The sequence below is a fragment of the Aquarana catesbeiana genome, linkage group LG03 (genome assembly GCF_042186555.1).
Source record: "Aquarana catesbeiana isolate 2022-GZ linkage group LG03, ASM4218655v1, whole genome shotgun sequence".
Lineage (NCBI taxonomy): Eukaryota > Metazoa > Chordata > Amphibia > Anura > Ranidae > Aquarana > Aquarana catesbeiana.
This window is the reverse complement of record NC_133326.1, coordinates 735,690,859-735,706,385: the sequence shown is the minus strand read 5'-3', so window position 1 is coordinate 735,706,385 and position 15,527 is coordinate 735,690,859. Positions and strand designations below refer to the sequence as shown.

The 15,527-nt window shown below is 44.9% G+C and overlaps 1 protein-coding gene across 3 annotated transcripts in view; it reads right to left on the bottom strand.

The window, feature by feature from the left end:
* The window catches only part of LOC141133852 (NACHT, LRR and PYD domains-containing protein 12-like), a 220,144-nt gene that overhangs the window by 96,691 nt on the left and 107,926 nt on the right, over positions 1–15,527 (bottom strand). The window lies entirely within an intron of this gene.

Sequence of the window (15,527 nt, the reverse complement as noted above, 5' to 3'; positions counted from 1 at the left end):
TGGATATTCCATATTTACAATGGGATTCTACATTCACATGGGGACATTTCACATTAAAGCATTTTATTCTTCCATCCCCCATTCTTTAGTGTCTCCAGCAATCAGATATCATCTCCATAGATATAGATCATATACTAGGATGTTACAAGAATTATTACAGAGGATGTAAAGGATGAAGGTGTTTTACCTTAACCACTTCAGCCCCCGGAAGGATTTACCCCCTTAATGACCAGAGCACTTTTTACAATTTGGCACTACGCTGCTTTATCTGGTAATTGTGCGGTCATGAAATGACACAAATGCCTTTCGTAAAAAAAAATTCAATAAGCGTATATTTATTGGTTTGTGCAAAAGTTATAGCGACTACAAACAATGGTATATTTTCTGGAATTTACACAGCTTTTAGTTTATGACTGCCTATCTCATTTCTTGAGATGCTAAAATGACAGGGCAGTACAAACCCCCAAAATACCCCTTTTTGGAAAGTTGACACTCCAAGGAATTTGCTAAGAGGCATGTTGAGCCTATTAAATATTTTTTTGTCACAGGTGACTGAATGACAAAAAATATATTTTTACACAAAGTTGTCACTGAAATGATATATTGCTCACACATGACATGGGTATATGTGAAATTACACCCCAAAATACATTCTGTTGCTTCTCCTGAGTATGGGGATACCACATGTGTGGGACTTTGACAGTCTAGCCGCGTACAGGACCCCGAAAACCAATCACCGCCAGATTTCTAAGGGCGTAAATTGTTGATTTTACTACCTATCACAGTTTTGGAGGCCATGAAATGCCAAGATGGCACAAAACCCCCCCAAATGACCCCATTTTGGAAAGTAGACACCCCAAGCTGAGAGGCATGTTGAGTATTTTGCAGATCTCGCTTTTTGTCACAAAGTTTTGAAAATTGAAAAAAAAAATCATTTTCGTTCTTCATTTTCCAAAATAAATAAGATCTGCTAAATACTCACCATGCCCCTTAGCAAATAGCTTGGGGTGTCTACGATCCAGAGGTCCGGGCCACCGTTAGCAAAAGAGCGGCAGAAGATAGCGGAGAAGCCGGCAGAAGATCCGGACACCGGGAGAAGACGCCGGAGAGCCCCTCGAAGTCGGAGGAAGACCCCCGAAGTCAGAAGAAGACCCCCAGAGTCTGCAGAAGACCCCCGAAGTCTGAAGAAAACCCCAAGAGCTGCCTAATAAATTTCTTTAAAAACCTGTGTACTGTGTTTTTTTATTGACACTTTTTTCCCTAGGTGAATGGGTAGGGGTACGATGTACCCCATACTCATTCACAAAGGGTGGGGGGCCGGGATCTGGGGGCCCACTTATTAAAGGGGCTCCCGTATTCCGATAATCCCTCGCCCGCAGACCCCGACAACCAACGGCCAGGGTTGTTAGGAAGAGGCCCTTGTCCTCATCAACATGGGGACAAGGTGCTTTGGGGAAGGGGGGGCACAGGGTGCCCCCTCCCCCAAAGCACCCACCCCCCATGTTGAGGGCATGCGGTCATGGTACAGCTCAGGAGAGGGGCACTCACTCGTCCCCACCCCCTGCGTGCTTGGATAAGGGACTGGTATGGATTTTGGGGGGACCCCCACGCCGTTTTTTCGGCGTAGGGGTTCCCTTTAAAATCCATACCAGACCTAAGGGCCTGGTATGCCCCTGGAGGGAAACCCATGCCGGTTTTTAAATTAAAATTTGGCGTGGAGTTCCCCCTCAAGATTCAAACACAGTGCCTGGCATTGGCTTGGATCCAAGTCGGATCCCCGTACCAGTGTGAACCTGGCTCACAAGATATCGGCGAGATTGACACAATATCAGTCAACAATACAGAAGTTGACCAAAGAGTGGTGGTAAAGAGCTGAAAAACCACATGATTTGGTGAAAGTTAGCTGGAAAAGTCCTGCCGTCTGTATGCAATACAAACTTATGGCCAACGCCCTTTGTACAAAAATACAAGGGAAAGTTTGTACAAAGTCCTATCGTGTGTATGGGGCTTTAAATCTTGAGAAAGCCATAAGGATTGCCAGAGCATATGCAATGTCAAGAAAGGACATGCAGGTACAGGAAGGAACACAGCTCCATAATAATGTTATAGAAAATCACAGCAGCAGATATGGGCAAGAAAGAGCATACAAAGGAATAAAGGGCATCTATGGCACTGGGACAAGTAACACACAAGCAACATGTGGATATTGGGGAAACATGCACCATAAAAATAGCGTCTGTCCTGCAAGGGGGCAGAGATGCAATAAAAGCAAGAAAAGAGGACATCTTGCCAGGGTGTGTAAACTGTCTTCACAAACGAGAAGGTCAAATACACAGTCTGTACATGCCATAGAGGACAATGATGACAATGCAGGGTCAGACTGCACCCTAATATATCTTGCAGCAGTACAGAAAACTCATCAGTCTGCAGATAAGGCAAATGTAACATTACAGATAGGGGCTAACAAAACTCCATTCACATTCAAAATAGATACAGGAGCCCAGGTAAATTGTGTGCCAAGCCACATATACCTGGAATACCTCAGTAATGAATCCCCCTTAGAGACTCAGGACCTACCAAAAACTATTGGGATATGGGGTGAAAAGCTGAAAGTAATGGGTCGCTGTCATGCAAAATGTTCTTACAAGGGATCTGAAAAGGTTTTACAATTGTTTGTGATAGAAACACAAGTCCCAGCTATGCTAGGTCTCAGAACAAGTAAAGAGATTGGACTTGTGAAGATCATAATGACTGTGGATGGTGGGCACAGAGGTCTGACAGAGGCTGACATTAAACGTGAGTACTGTGATCTATTCAAGGACCTAGGGTGACTCCCAGGTGTAAGTCGCATACGTATAAAAGAGAGTGCACAGCCTGTCATTCACGTCCCAAGGAGAATACCTTTAACTCTTATGGATAAATGCAGACAAGAACTCACTAGGATGGAGAAGCTGAAAGTAGTAAAAAAAAATCACAGAACCATCGGAATGGGTCAGTTCTATGGTTGTGGTGGAGAAGAAGAACACAGGTACAATTCGTATATGCATTGACCCACGTGATTTGAACAAAGTCATAATGAGAGAACACTACAAACCCCCCCCATAGAGGATATAGCGCACAAGTTAGTAGGAGCAACAGTATCTAGCGTACTAGATGCCCATTCTGGTTACTGCCAATTGTGTCTTGATGAAGTCAGCAGTTACTTGACCACTTTCAACTCCCCTTTGGGTTGATGGCGCTTCACAAGGGTACCTTTTGGCATAGCATCTGCGCAGGTAATATTTAAAAAGAAATCACACAGACTTATCTCTGGTTTATAGGGTGTTGAAGTAATAGTTGATGATTTGCTGGTCTATGGACAGGATCAAATTGAGCATGACAACAACCTTATTGCTTTGCTCAATGAGTGTCGTGAGAAGAATTTTACACTCAATCCAAACAAAATGCAAATTGGGGTAGAAGAAGTTACATATTTTGGACACCCGCTAACCAAAGAGGGCTTGAAGCCTGATCCAAAGAGGATTACAGCAGTTCTTAACATGAAGGCCCCAACCCCCAGAAAGGAGCTGGAGACATCACTAGGTATTTTCAACTATCTATCCAAATTCTCTCATGGCTTTGCTCAACAGATAGCACCGCTATTAGTAAAGACGGAAAAGACTTTTGACAAAGTGAAAGAACTGATTACTAAACATCCAGGGCCAATACTGAAATATTTTGATGTAAACTGTGACACTGTACTTCAAATGGATGCATTCCAGTTTGGGCTAGGTGCTGTACTGACTCAACAAGGACATCCTGTGGCATATGGTTCACGAGCACTGACCATAACGCGAGCCAATTATGCTCAAATTGAGAAAGAAATGCTGGCCATTGTGAATGGATGTGAGAAATTTCACCAGTACATATATGTTCGCCCCGTATTTGTGGAAACGGACCGCAAGCCATTGGAGTACATCCTACAGAAATCACTAGCTTCTACACCTCCATGTCTGCAGCGGTTGGTTATGAAATTACAGCAGTATGATCTCACAGTGAAGTATAAGCCTGGAAAGGAAATTCCAATGGCAGATACCCTGTCTAGGGTGTTTCCAGAAGGACATGAAGCAGGGGATGAACCTGAGTTGGAAGAACAGGTACATACAGAACCAGTGAACATTCCAATATCGGATGTACGGCTGGAGAAGATAAGACAAGACACCAAACAGGATAAAGTACTAGAAAAAATAACTTGTGTCATGTGCAATGGCTGGCCAGAAAAATGAAAGAAGCTGTGTCCTGAACTACAGGGATTCTGGCCTATAAAAAAAGATGAGCTATACATTCATATGGATAACATATTTTTGGGTGACTGTATTCTCATTCCTAAGTCAAAGCAGGCAGAAATACTGGAGCAAATTCACCAGGGACATTTGGGCATCACTCAGTGTAAGCGCAGAGCACAGGAGTTGGTTTACTGGCCTAATTTGGACTTTGATATTGAGACACTTGTGAAGAAGTGTGAAACCTGCCAGACATTTCAAAAACACAATGCAAAAGAACCTCTTACACCGTGGAATGCTCCCTCATGGGCATGGCAGAGACTGGCTACAGATTTTTTTTTTCATTTTGAGGACAACCATTACCTGATAGTAGTAGACTACAGCAAATACTTTGAACTAGTGTAGCTGAGAAATTGCAAAGTGTCAACAGTCATATGAGCCTTCAAAACAATACTTTCAAGACATGGAGTGTGTGAAGAACTTGTGTCTGATAATGGCCCACAATTCTCATGTTTTGAGTTCCAGTGCTTGCAGCATGAATGGGAAATCAGGCACAAAGCCACGAGCCCTTATCACCCATAGGCCAATGGTCTAGCAGAGAAGTATGTTGGCATAGCCAAATCCATTATACTGAAAGCGCAATCATCAGGGCAGGATGTGTACCTAGAACTGTTAAACTATCATGCAACACCTATTGAAGGTTTATGTTCACCTGCACAGCTGCTAATGGGTAGAACACTGAAGACCACAGTGCCCATTGCACCACAGAAATTGCAGCCTCAGTCTATTCCACAGGATCGAGTAACAGTTCAGAGGATCATAATCATGAAAAGGCAAAAACTGTATTTTGATAAATCTACAAAATCCCTTTGTCCACTCTCTGCTGGGCAAGCTGTGTGACACAGAGTCACTTGGAATACATGGGAACCTGCTTGAATTATCAAAGAAGCCAATTCACCAAAATCATATATAATTGAGACCAAGTGGGGACAAAAACTGAGACGAAACAGGTGTCATCTTCGTCCAGACACTGCCGCGGATACATCATTAGAGGAACCGAATGACAATGGAGATAAAAAAGAAAGCCCATCATGGCACAGAAGTCCTAAACATGGATTTTGAGTCTACTGAGGATACCGAGGACAGCATAAACATATCAGCATGTGATAATGCTGGGAGTGACTCTCAACTGCACACCAATCCTACGGATGATGAGCCAGCGGTTACTTTCTCTCGCTGTGGTCGAGCTATTAAACCAAAGGAATGGAGGGACTTTGTCTCATTTTAAATGTTTCATACTGGAGAGGGAAGATGTAATGATGTGTATGCCTTATGTTAAACTTCAAGTTCAATTGTTATGCCTAGTTCCTTATGCATGTTAGAAACAATTACCAGTTTTAGTCATGTGATCTAGGGATGGGGAGCTTTGGTGGTTGTAAGATGGATGCTGCTGAATAAACACCAGGCTCCTGTTCAAGCTCCTTGCTGTCTACCTATACTTTGTGTTAAAACATCACAGTGAGGAGTAAAATCACCATTTTATGCCCTTAGAAATCCTGAAGGTGGTGCTTGGTTTTCGGGGTCCTGTACGCGGCTAGGTTCCCAAAAAGTCTCACACATGTGGTATCTCCGTACTCAGGAGAAGCAGCAGAATGTATTTTGGGGTGTAATTCCACATTTACCCATGCCATGTGTGAGCAATATATCATTTAGTGACAACTTTGTGTAAAAAAAAAAAAAAATTTTCCTGAAACTTGTGGCAAAATATAAAATATTCCATGGACTTAACATGGCTCACAGCAAATAGCTTGGGGTGTCTACTTTCCAAAAAGGGGTCATTGGGGGGGTTGAACTGTCCTGACATTTTATGCCCAACATTAAAAGATTATGCCACACATCATCCACTCTTGTAACCACTTGAACCACCAAGTCCTTTCTGACACTTTGTTTACATGAAAATATTTTTTTAGCTAGAAAACTACTTTGAACCCCCAAACATCATATGTTTTATTAAAGCAGAGTCCCCATAGATTGAAATTGTGGGTGTTGCAATTTACAAAGTATTTGCACAGTGATTTTTCAAACGCAATTTTTTGGGAAAAAATGCTTTTTTGAATCTTAATGCACAAAAACACACTATATTGCCCAAATGTTTGGTGAAATAAAAAAGATGATCTTTTGCTGAGTACATAGATACCAAACATGACATGATTTCAAATTACGCACATCTGCGCAGCAGCAACAAATTATATACATTTTTAAAAGCCTTTAAAAGCCTTTACAGGTTACTACTTTAGATTTACAGAGGAGGTCTACTGCTAAAATTACTGCCCTTGATATGACGTTTGCGGTGATAGCTCACATGCATGGTGCAATTGCTGTTTACATGCGACACGAGACCAACGCTTGCGTTCACCTTTGCGCGTGTGCACGGGGAGACAGGGGTGCTTTCATTTTTTTTATTTACACTGTCCCTTTAATTTTTTAACATTTTTTAAAATCATTTTTATTGTTATCACAGGGGATGTAAATATCGCCTATGACAGCAAAATGTAGTGACAGGTACTCTTTTTTGAAAAAAAATTGAGGTCTATTAGACTCTAGATCTTTCCTCAGCCCTTAAAGCATCTGACCACACCAAGATCTGTGTGATAAAATGCTTTCCCAACTTCCCAATGGTGCTGTTTATATCCAGAAAAACCGAAGTCATGAAATGCTTGTAGCTTCCAGTTTCTTAGGCCATAGAGATAATTGAAGCCATTCTGGTCTCTGATCAGCTCTATGGTCAGCTGGCGGAACCACCGACTGCATTTTCAGGTTCCCTGGTGGGAGAGGAGAGCCTGAGAAAACCATGGAAGATGGCGAGAAGGAGACGTTCCCTCCCACTGCTTGTAAAAGCAGTCTAGAGGCAAATTAGCCACTAGGATTGCTTTTACATGAAAGCCGACTGCCGGCTGAAATGAACGATACCAAGATGATGCCTTAACTTGCAGGCATCATTCCGGTAAAACCACTCAAAGTGCAGCAACATACCAGTACGTCGCTGGTCCTTGTTGGGCATATATTGTAATGTTATTTTTTTCATGCAGCCTGTGGGTTAGATGAAAAAAAAAGAATCTAACAGATTCCTCCATGCACATTGATTGATCAGTGGTATGCCCACCATTAGAATACCACCCTGCATCCACCCATTTGTAATGATGGGCATACATGCACCGTTTTTTTTTTTTTTTAATTCAGCCCACGGGCTGAACGGAAAATAAGAACAGATTCCTCCATTCACATCGATCGATGTGGATGAAGAAATCTCTGCCAAGAAAAGTAAATTAAAATATATGCCGAAGCAATGGGCACTATCCGCCTTAATGTCCACCCCTGCCCCCATGTTTCTGCATATATGCACTTTTTTTAAGTGTGGTAGTGAAATCACCTCCTACAGCGCTGGAGTCATGGATTTACGTATCATGAGAGCAAACCCTGTTGCTGTCAGAATAAATAAACCTGTGCTGCAGCTGAATGGCATACCTGCAAAGCAAATAATGGCAAACAATAAAGCACAGTAACAGCTTAGTATAACAGAAGAATGACATTCCTGCAAAGCCAACACGATAAAACACAGTAACCATAAAAGATTACAGTTATGCATAAAGTACAGTAAAACAGAGCAGAACAATAGAGAGAGGCAAGAACAATAAAACAACAACTGGTTTTGGCTTTTTTCTTTTTTATATATTTTTTCTTTTTTTTACACTTTTATTGTAACTATAAACATGGCCATCTAACATTTTTCGAGACCCTGTGTAAGTGTGCCCTATGACTGTGCCGTGCTGTACCCTATTCTAATACTCCACTAGTGCACTGGTAGCGACAGAAACATTCACCGATGCAGAGACCAGGTTGCTCAGGACAATAAAAGCGAGTGTCACGCCTATATCCACATTTTCTGCAGACACGATATCTTCTTTGGGGTGCAGTTTGGGTAGAGGTACCACTGAGGACGTCCGGAAAAAGCCTCTCATGCAGACGGCTCACTGCATTTGCATTGGGAAGTTGTGGCACAGCACTGTCTGGAAACGGTGGGCTGTGATGATCTCTTCCTGGAATTTTAGGAAGGATCCAATTCATCCTGATGCTTTGTATAGCACATAAACGTTCAGCAGAGCCAATGGAAGTAAGTATACAGGCACTACTTGTACCAGCGTCTGACCTGTCGGGCAATTTAGTATGGCACCATCATCTGGTCTTTGAAGTCCACCCCTCCCATGTTAAGGTTGTATTCATGGACACAGGGGCTTCTCAACAACACCAGTTGCCGTTGGAATTTGGACTGTCGTATCTGCGTGAATGGAGGACAGAATGAAAACATTCCATGTGTCCCTCCACTTCACTACAAGCAATTTATTACACTTCAAGCAGGCTCTCTCCCTGTCTAAGTTGTAAATCTACAAGCCTTTGGTGGAAGCTCCGGCAATTAGATCGCACAGTGCCACATGCACCAATTCCAGAATCAAAAAGGTGACTAAAGAGTGGCATGCTTGTGTAATACTTGTCCATGTGCAAGTGGTACCCCTTTCTGAATAAGGGTGACACCAAGTTCCAAACAATATTACCGCTGCTCCCAATGTAGTCTGGGCAGTTGGGGGCTGTTATATTTTCCCTTGTAAACAAGAAAACTATATGTATAGCCTGTGGCAGAGCTTATACAACTTGACCCCATATCTGGCACGCTTGTTGGACAGAAACTGTTTGAAAGCAAGGTGTCCTGAAATCAGGGATTCAACAACACAGACAACTTGATCAGGAATAAACAAGGCTGCAAATTGTTGGCTGAAGTGGTTTACAAGGGGCCAAATTTTGTGGAGTCTATCATATTAAGGGTGACCCCGAGGATGACAGATTTCATTGTTGTTGAAGTGCATAAACCGCAAGATCTGCTCATATCTAGTCCTGGCCATGGAAGCAGAGAACACGGGCATTTGATGAATTGGGTCAGTGGACCAATATCACTGCAACTTACACTTTTTAGTAATGCCCATGAGGAGGGATAGGCCCAGAAAGGTCTTAAATTTGGGAACTGTAATAGGTTTTCAGGCAAATTCTCTGGCAAGGGTCAAATGGGGATTTGCGGTGATAAATTGACCAGCGTATAAATTGTTTTGGTCCACAATAGATCTGTACAGATCTTCCGTGAAAAACAGCAAATGAAAGTCAAGGGAAGTAAAATCCGCTGTTTCCACCTGAATTCTGGGTTGGCCAGTGAATGGGGGAAGTACGGGCGCTGCAGAAGTGGTGGGCTGCCAATCTGGATTTGCAAACACATCAGGAAGGGCACTATGGGCTCTACTGGCCTGTGTTTGAACTCTTGGTGGCTGTGGGGCACTACTTCTGCTAGCCACCGCACCAGATTGAACTTCACTTATGGGACCAAGTGTTACTGCAGTGCTGGTTTGTCTATGACCAGGATGTACTAGGCCGCTGGTGCTTGCCAGTTCACCAGAAGGTTGAGCGGCACCATGCGGTTGTTGCACCTCAACAACAGAAGAACAGGGTCAGGGTCAAAGATATTGATCCATTCAGATACTATACTAGTAAGGGAGGTGTATGGTTTGTGTGTGTTAGTGTACCTGGCACTAATCTGACACTTACGCTAAAACCTAACTGATGTCACCCGTGACACTAATACAGTGATCAGGAAAGAGATCTGTACACTATACTAGTGACACTGTGACAGGGAGTGAAAGGGTTAACTGGGGGGCAATCAGAGGGTAAACCTTTATTAGGGGGTTAATGGGGGTACCCTAAACCACAGTAAGATGTCCTCTCCTCTCGAGCTGGAACACAAAAGGGCTCCACAAGGGGAGATGACATCACTTCCTCTGTCTTTGTTTAGATTACACAGGTAGAGGTCAGTCTGCCATTCGCCAGAAGCGATCAGCAGGTCCAGGCCCTAATTCATTGGCCTGGGTTTGTAGACTGAACAGTTCTGAAATGAATCTCATCGTTATGGAAATGGCAGGGGCACGTGTGCGCCCCCCTACCCGTGCGCGACCAACATACAATGATGGTGCGCAGGACAGCCAACCTGCTGCAGTACAACTGCAGGGGCTGGTCAGGAACCGGTTATTGTTATTTCTGCATTCTCTGTATTAAGGTAAAACAGATTCTGCATGCAGCTCCCCCCATCCCCCAATACTTACATGAGCCTGATCTCCATCGCGCAATGTGCACAAGAGCAGAGGCTCTCTTGGCTCCCTCCCTCCTCATTGGCTCAGACACAGCAGGGGGAGTCATTGGCTTCTGCTGCTGTCAATCACAGCCAGTGATGAGGGAGTGGGGGGCATCTTATAGACACACAGAGCCCAGGCTCAGGAGCGAGCATGTACAAGTGCCCCATAACAAGCGGCTTGCTATGGGGGCTCTCAGCTGGGGGGAGGAGTCAGGAGTACCAACGATGAGATCCAGGAAGAGGAGGATTTGGGCTGTTCTGTGCAAAACCATTACAGAACCGGTAAGTATAACATGTTTGTTATTTTAAATAAAAAAATCACAAAACACACCTTTACTATCATTTTATTATCTGTTTGTTGAATTTATATTAGCTCCTCATTTGTCTTATTTGATGGTGTGTACTATGTACAGAAATTTGGAACATCGATGGGATGGTCGGAGGAGTTTCACATGTTACTGAAAATATCCCCTTTAGGAGCTATATATATATATATATATATATATATATATATATATATATATATATATAATTTTTATCAGCATATAACACGCGCCAGCAGATAACATGCACTCCAAGTTTAGGAGGGAAGTTTAAGGAAAAAAACTTACATTTTAAGCGTCCATCTTCAGCCTTATCAGTGTCCATCTGCAGCCTTATCAGTGTCCAGCTGCAGCCTTATCAGTATCCATCTGCAGCCTTATCAGTATCCATCTGCAGCCTTATCAGTATCCATCTGCAGCCTTATCAGTATCCATCTGCAGCCTTATCAGTGTCCAGCTGCAGCCTTATCAGTGTCCAGCTGCAGCCTTGCCCAGTGTCCCCATCTTCAGCCTTATCAGTATCCATCTGCAGCCTTGCCCAGTATCCATCTGCAGCCTTGCCCAGTATCCATCTGCAGCCTTGCCCAGTATCCATCTGCAGCCTTGCCCAGTATCCATCTGCAGCCTTGCTCAAAATTGCAGCATTGCAACATGATCGTTTTTTAAATTATTGCGCCGCTAAGATACACAGAGCCGGATATCCTGAGTATTTGGCTCCTCTCGGCTCGTCTCGCAGTTCCGCCCCTTGGCCCAGCTCCTATGATAGACACAACGCCAGTCCAATGGCGGGACGTAAAGGCTAGGAGGCGGGACTGCGAGCGAAGCTGAGCCTAGCCGAGTACACAGTACACTCGGCTCGGTCTTTGCTCCTCTTCCCCTCACAAACAGTGGGGATCGGCGTATAACACACACCCACAATTTTCCCCTGATTTTAAGGGGAAAAAAGTGCGTGTTATACGCCGATAAATACTATATATATATATATATATATATATATATATATATATATATATATATATATACATACATATATATTTATATGTGTGTGTGTGTCACAGGTGCATATGAGCAGTGTATGCCTGATTTTAGTAGGCTTGCTAATCGCACACCTGTGCACTGGCTTCATAATCATCCCAGGAATAGAGGTCGGTGCTCATCCTTGGGAGACAGCTCCGCCCGGCAGACAGGAGATCTGGCCTAGGAGTCAGGAGGGAGCCAGTGCAGCACGAAGCTGCAAGCACAGAGGTGCTGAACGTCAGTTCTGGGGAAGACAGACCAAGGCCTAAGGTGTGAGGCCTGTGTTTTGTGCTGTGTTTTTAGCCAGGAAGGCTGAATGCTGGTTGTTCTGAAGCAGGACTGTAATGCTGAATACCCCTGCGAGGGAATCTAATGTTTATTTTTGAAATTTGTTTCTTTTGAATAAAAATGGGCTGCCATGCTCTTGAAAATGCAGTCGGACTGACACAATTTCTCCAACTCGGATGCACAGCTAGAGCTTAATCACCCCAGATCGTTAGGCCCCTTTTCACGTAGAAACGGAGCCCGCCTCGGTCCGCAGGCTCAGCGGGAGATCTGTCCGTTGATCTCCACTGAGCCGGCGGATGACAGGTCCCTCTCTGCTCACTGAGCGGGGAGGGGCTTGTCAGGCGCCGCTGCCGCCTATGGAGGGATCGGACGAAAATGGACAGCGTGTCCGTTTTCGTCAGATCTCACCCGATCCGATCCGCCAGCGACGGATCTGGACGTAGAGCCATACGTCTGCTTTTAGCGGATCGGACGGGGTCGGATGTCAGCGGACATGTCTCCGCTGACATCCGACGCTCCATAGGCTAACATGGATCGCCCATTCAGGTCCACCGTCAAAACTGACAGGCGGACCTGAACGGTCCGATCGTGTGAAAGGGGCCTTAAAGTTGGTGGAGAAATTGGAATTGGGCATGGATGGCGCTTGTCCAGATCCTCGCATGCCAGAAACCATGAGTGTCAGAGACTGTGTGTATTGCTGTTGCTGTGTGAAGCAAAATGATGGGTGCTGTGTCTCAGCTGTAAAGGGACAGTATGCCAACATTTTGTTTTGAAGGAACTCTGCATCTGTTGCTGCAAAGATGCATGTTGTTGCCAGTAGCAACAAAGACAAGGTCGGTCCTGAGACCTATGGTGGATGGTGGAATGATCCTGATGAGAGTCCTGGCTGGTGGGCTCAAGAGGAACTGTTACAGCCAGTTGGAGAGGGCTGGAGAAGCTCTGCAGGGAGAGTGCAGTCTCCTATGGTAACCAGAGATGGAGTGTCTTCTGGATGGTGGGGCTGCTATGAGGAGGTGGCTCACTATTCCCACAAAGAGGGCTGTGAAGCCCGAGAGTCTTTTATTTCACCTTGTGATCACTTGGGGAAATACAGCAGGAGAAAGCAACAGGCTGACTGGAAGTTCAAGAGGAGAGCGTTTGCCCATAGCAACACCTGTGATTCCAAGTCTGCAGACTGGGTGAGAAAAACTATGTGATTGTGCGCACAGGAGTGGAAGTGACCCCAAATGGGAGATCCCCTGTTTGTGCTAAAAAGGACTTGCCTTGCTTCAGTGTTCTGTTCAGTGGGGAGGCAAGTATTAAAATCAAAAATGACATGTGCATAGGTGTGCGCAGCCTATTGCATTTGGGTGTGCACCTCAAATGTAATAAAACATGGACAGTGTTAGTAGAGCAGGGGACTTGTCAGTAGGGCAGAGGTTGGTTTCAGTAGGGCAGTGGATGGTGTCAGTAGGTTTTTATTTTTTATTTTTTTTTACAATTCTTTTTAGGAGCCCTGTTTAGGGGCTTTGGTGAACTATAAGCAGGAGAAATCTGTGCCGCACGGGGTGATTAGGGCATGCCCAGGCACACCCGGCACACCCCCTGCGCACGCCTATGGACATGTGTGATAATGCAAAGCTTGATGTCTGGAATGAAACTTCATCTGCTCACAGTGGTGAGGGTGGGGTACTACAACATGGTGTGGTTAAAAATGTGTTGTCACAATGCAGTTTAAAACAAAGTGATGTGTTTAATGTGTCTGCTGCTGAGCCACTCTGTCCTGTGTCTCCTTGCACAGTTGGAGAGGTGCTGTGTACTACCTCTGATGGGAGTTCAACCAGTACAGACTGGGATGGTATGGCCAGATAGATATTAGCATGGTGGAAAGAACTTTCTGTTGGTAAAGGTGTAGTGGACACAATGGCTGCTGTGCCAAGAGAGGTGTCTGTGGAACAGCTTGTAGACCACAGTGCATTGGCTGTTGCAGGGATTGACCCTCTCATGGCTGAAGGTCCGAGCGAGTGTAAACGCACAGCGGAAATTGTGTCCACAATGCAAAAAGGGAAAAATGTGTATTTTGTGACAGTCATGCTTAAGGAAATGTTAAAATCATGGAGTGTACAGCCAGAGTATATCTTGCCATCCTCTCCTGTGTTTGGAGAACTTGTACCATGGGGTACAGGTGATTGGAGCTGGATATTGCAGGCTGTACTGTGTAGAAATTGCAAATGGTGGAATTGTTTAATGTAATGTTTTGTATTAATGTGGAAAGTTGTCTCACAGTGTGCTGGATTGCTTCATATAAAGGTTGTGTAAGAGGGGCAATCCGGAGCCCTGTTAGACAAGGCAGAGGTATCGGAAATACCTGCGGTAAGGATGAGCTCCGGCGTCTTCGCACAACCCCCGTGCAGAGCCCGCCAGGAAGTCGGCACTGCGCTAATCACAAGCAGTGAGACATTTCCCGATCTCTGCAGCCGCACATCAGGAACATTTCTCACTGCCTGTGATTAGCGCAGCACCGTGCCGACTTCCTGGCGGGCTCTGCACGTGGAGTGTGCGAACACGCCGGAGCTCATCCTTAACCAGCAGTAACAGAAATGGTAAAAACTGGTGTGGAAAAAAGTGCTGTGCAAGAACAGTCACTGATGCAGTGTTTGACAACAACAGGGGGAGATGTGAAACTGTGGGAAGGTCCCATAGAGACTAACTGCTGTGTGGTCCCTCCTCAGACACTCTCCTAGCAAGTGATGGGACCAGAGTTCCTGGTGGTTTTGAACTGGATAATTTTGAAAAAGTGGTTGCCAGGGGTAACCACACAGGTATCAGTGAAACTGAAACCCAAAAAGTGCTAGGTAAAGTTGAGACAGATGTCAAAGTAGGACCCCTACAGTCTTGGGAAAGTAGATCTGGGGGAGGTGAGAAAAAATGTAAGCTCCCAAAAATTAGGAAGAAATCCGCATGGAAGAACACTCGGAAAGAGAGGTGGGTGGAGTGCCCCTTTAGGAAGAAGGGTGTTGTATTTCTCCCTCCAGTGCGAAACAGTGGGGGGGAGGATATGTGGAGATGTGACCCAGTGTCACAGGTGCATATGAGCAGTGTATGCCTGATTTTGGTAGGCTTGCTAATTGCACACCTGTGCACTGGCTTCATAATCATCCCAGGAATAGAGGACAGTGCTCATCCTTGGAGACAGCTCCGCCTGGCAGACAGGAGGTCTGGCCTAGGAGTCAGGAGGGAGCCAGTGCAGCACGAAGCTGCAAGCACAGAGGTGCTGAACGTCAGTTCTGGGGAAGACAGACCAAGGCCTAAGGTGTAAGGCCTGTGTTTTGTGCTGTGTTTTTAGCCAATAAAGCTGAATGCTGGTTGTTCTGAAGCAGGACTGTAATGCTGAATACCCCTGCGAGGGAATCTGATGTTTATTTTTTAAAT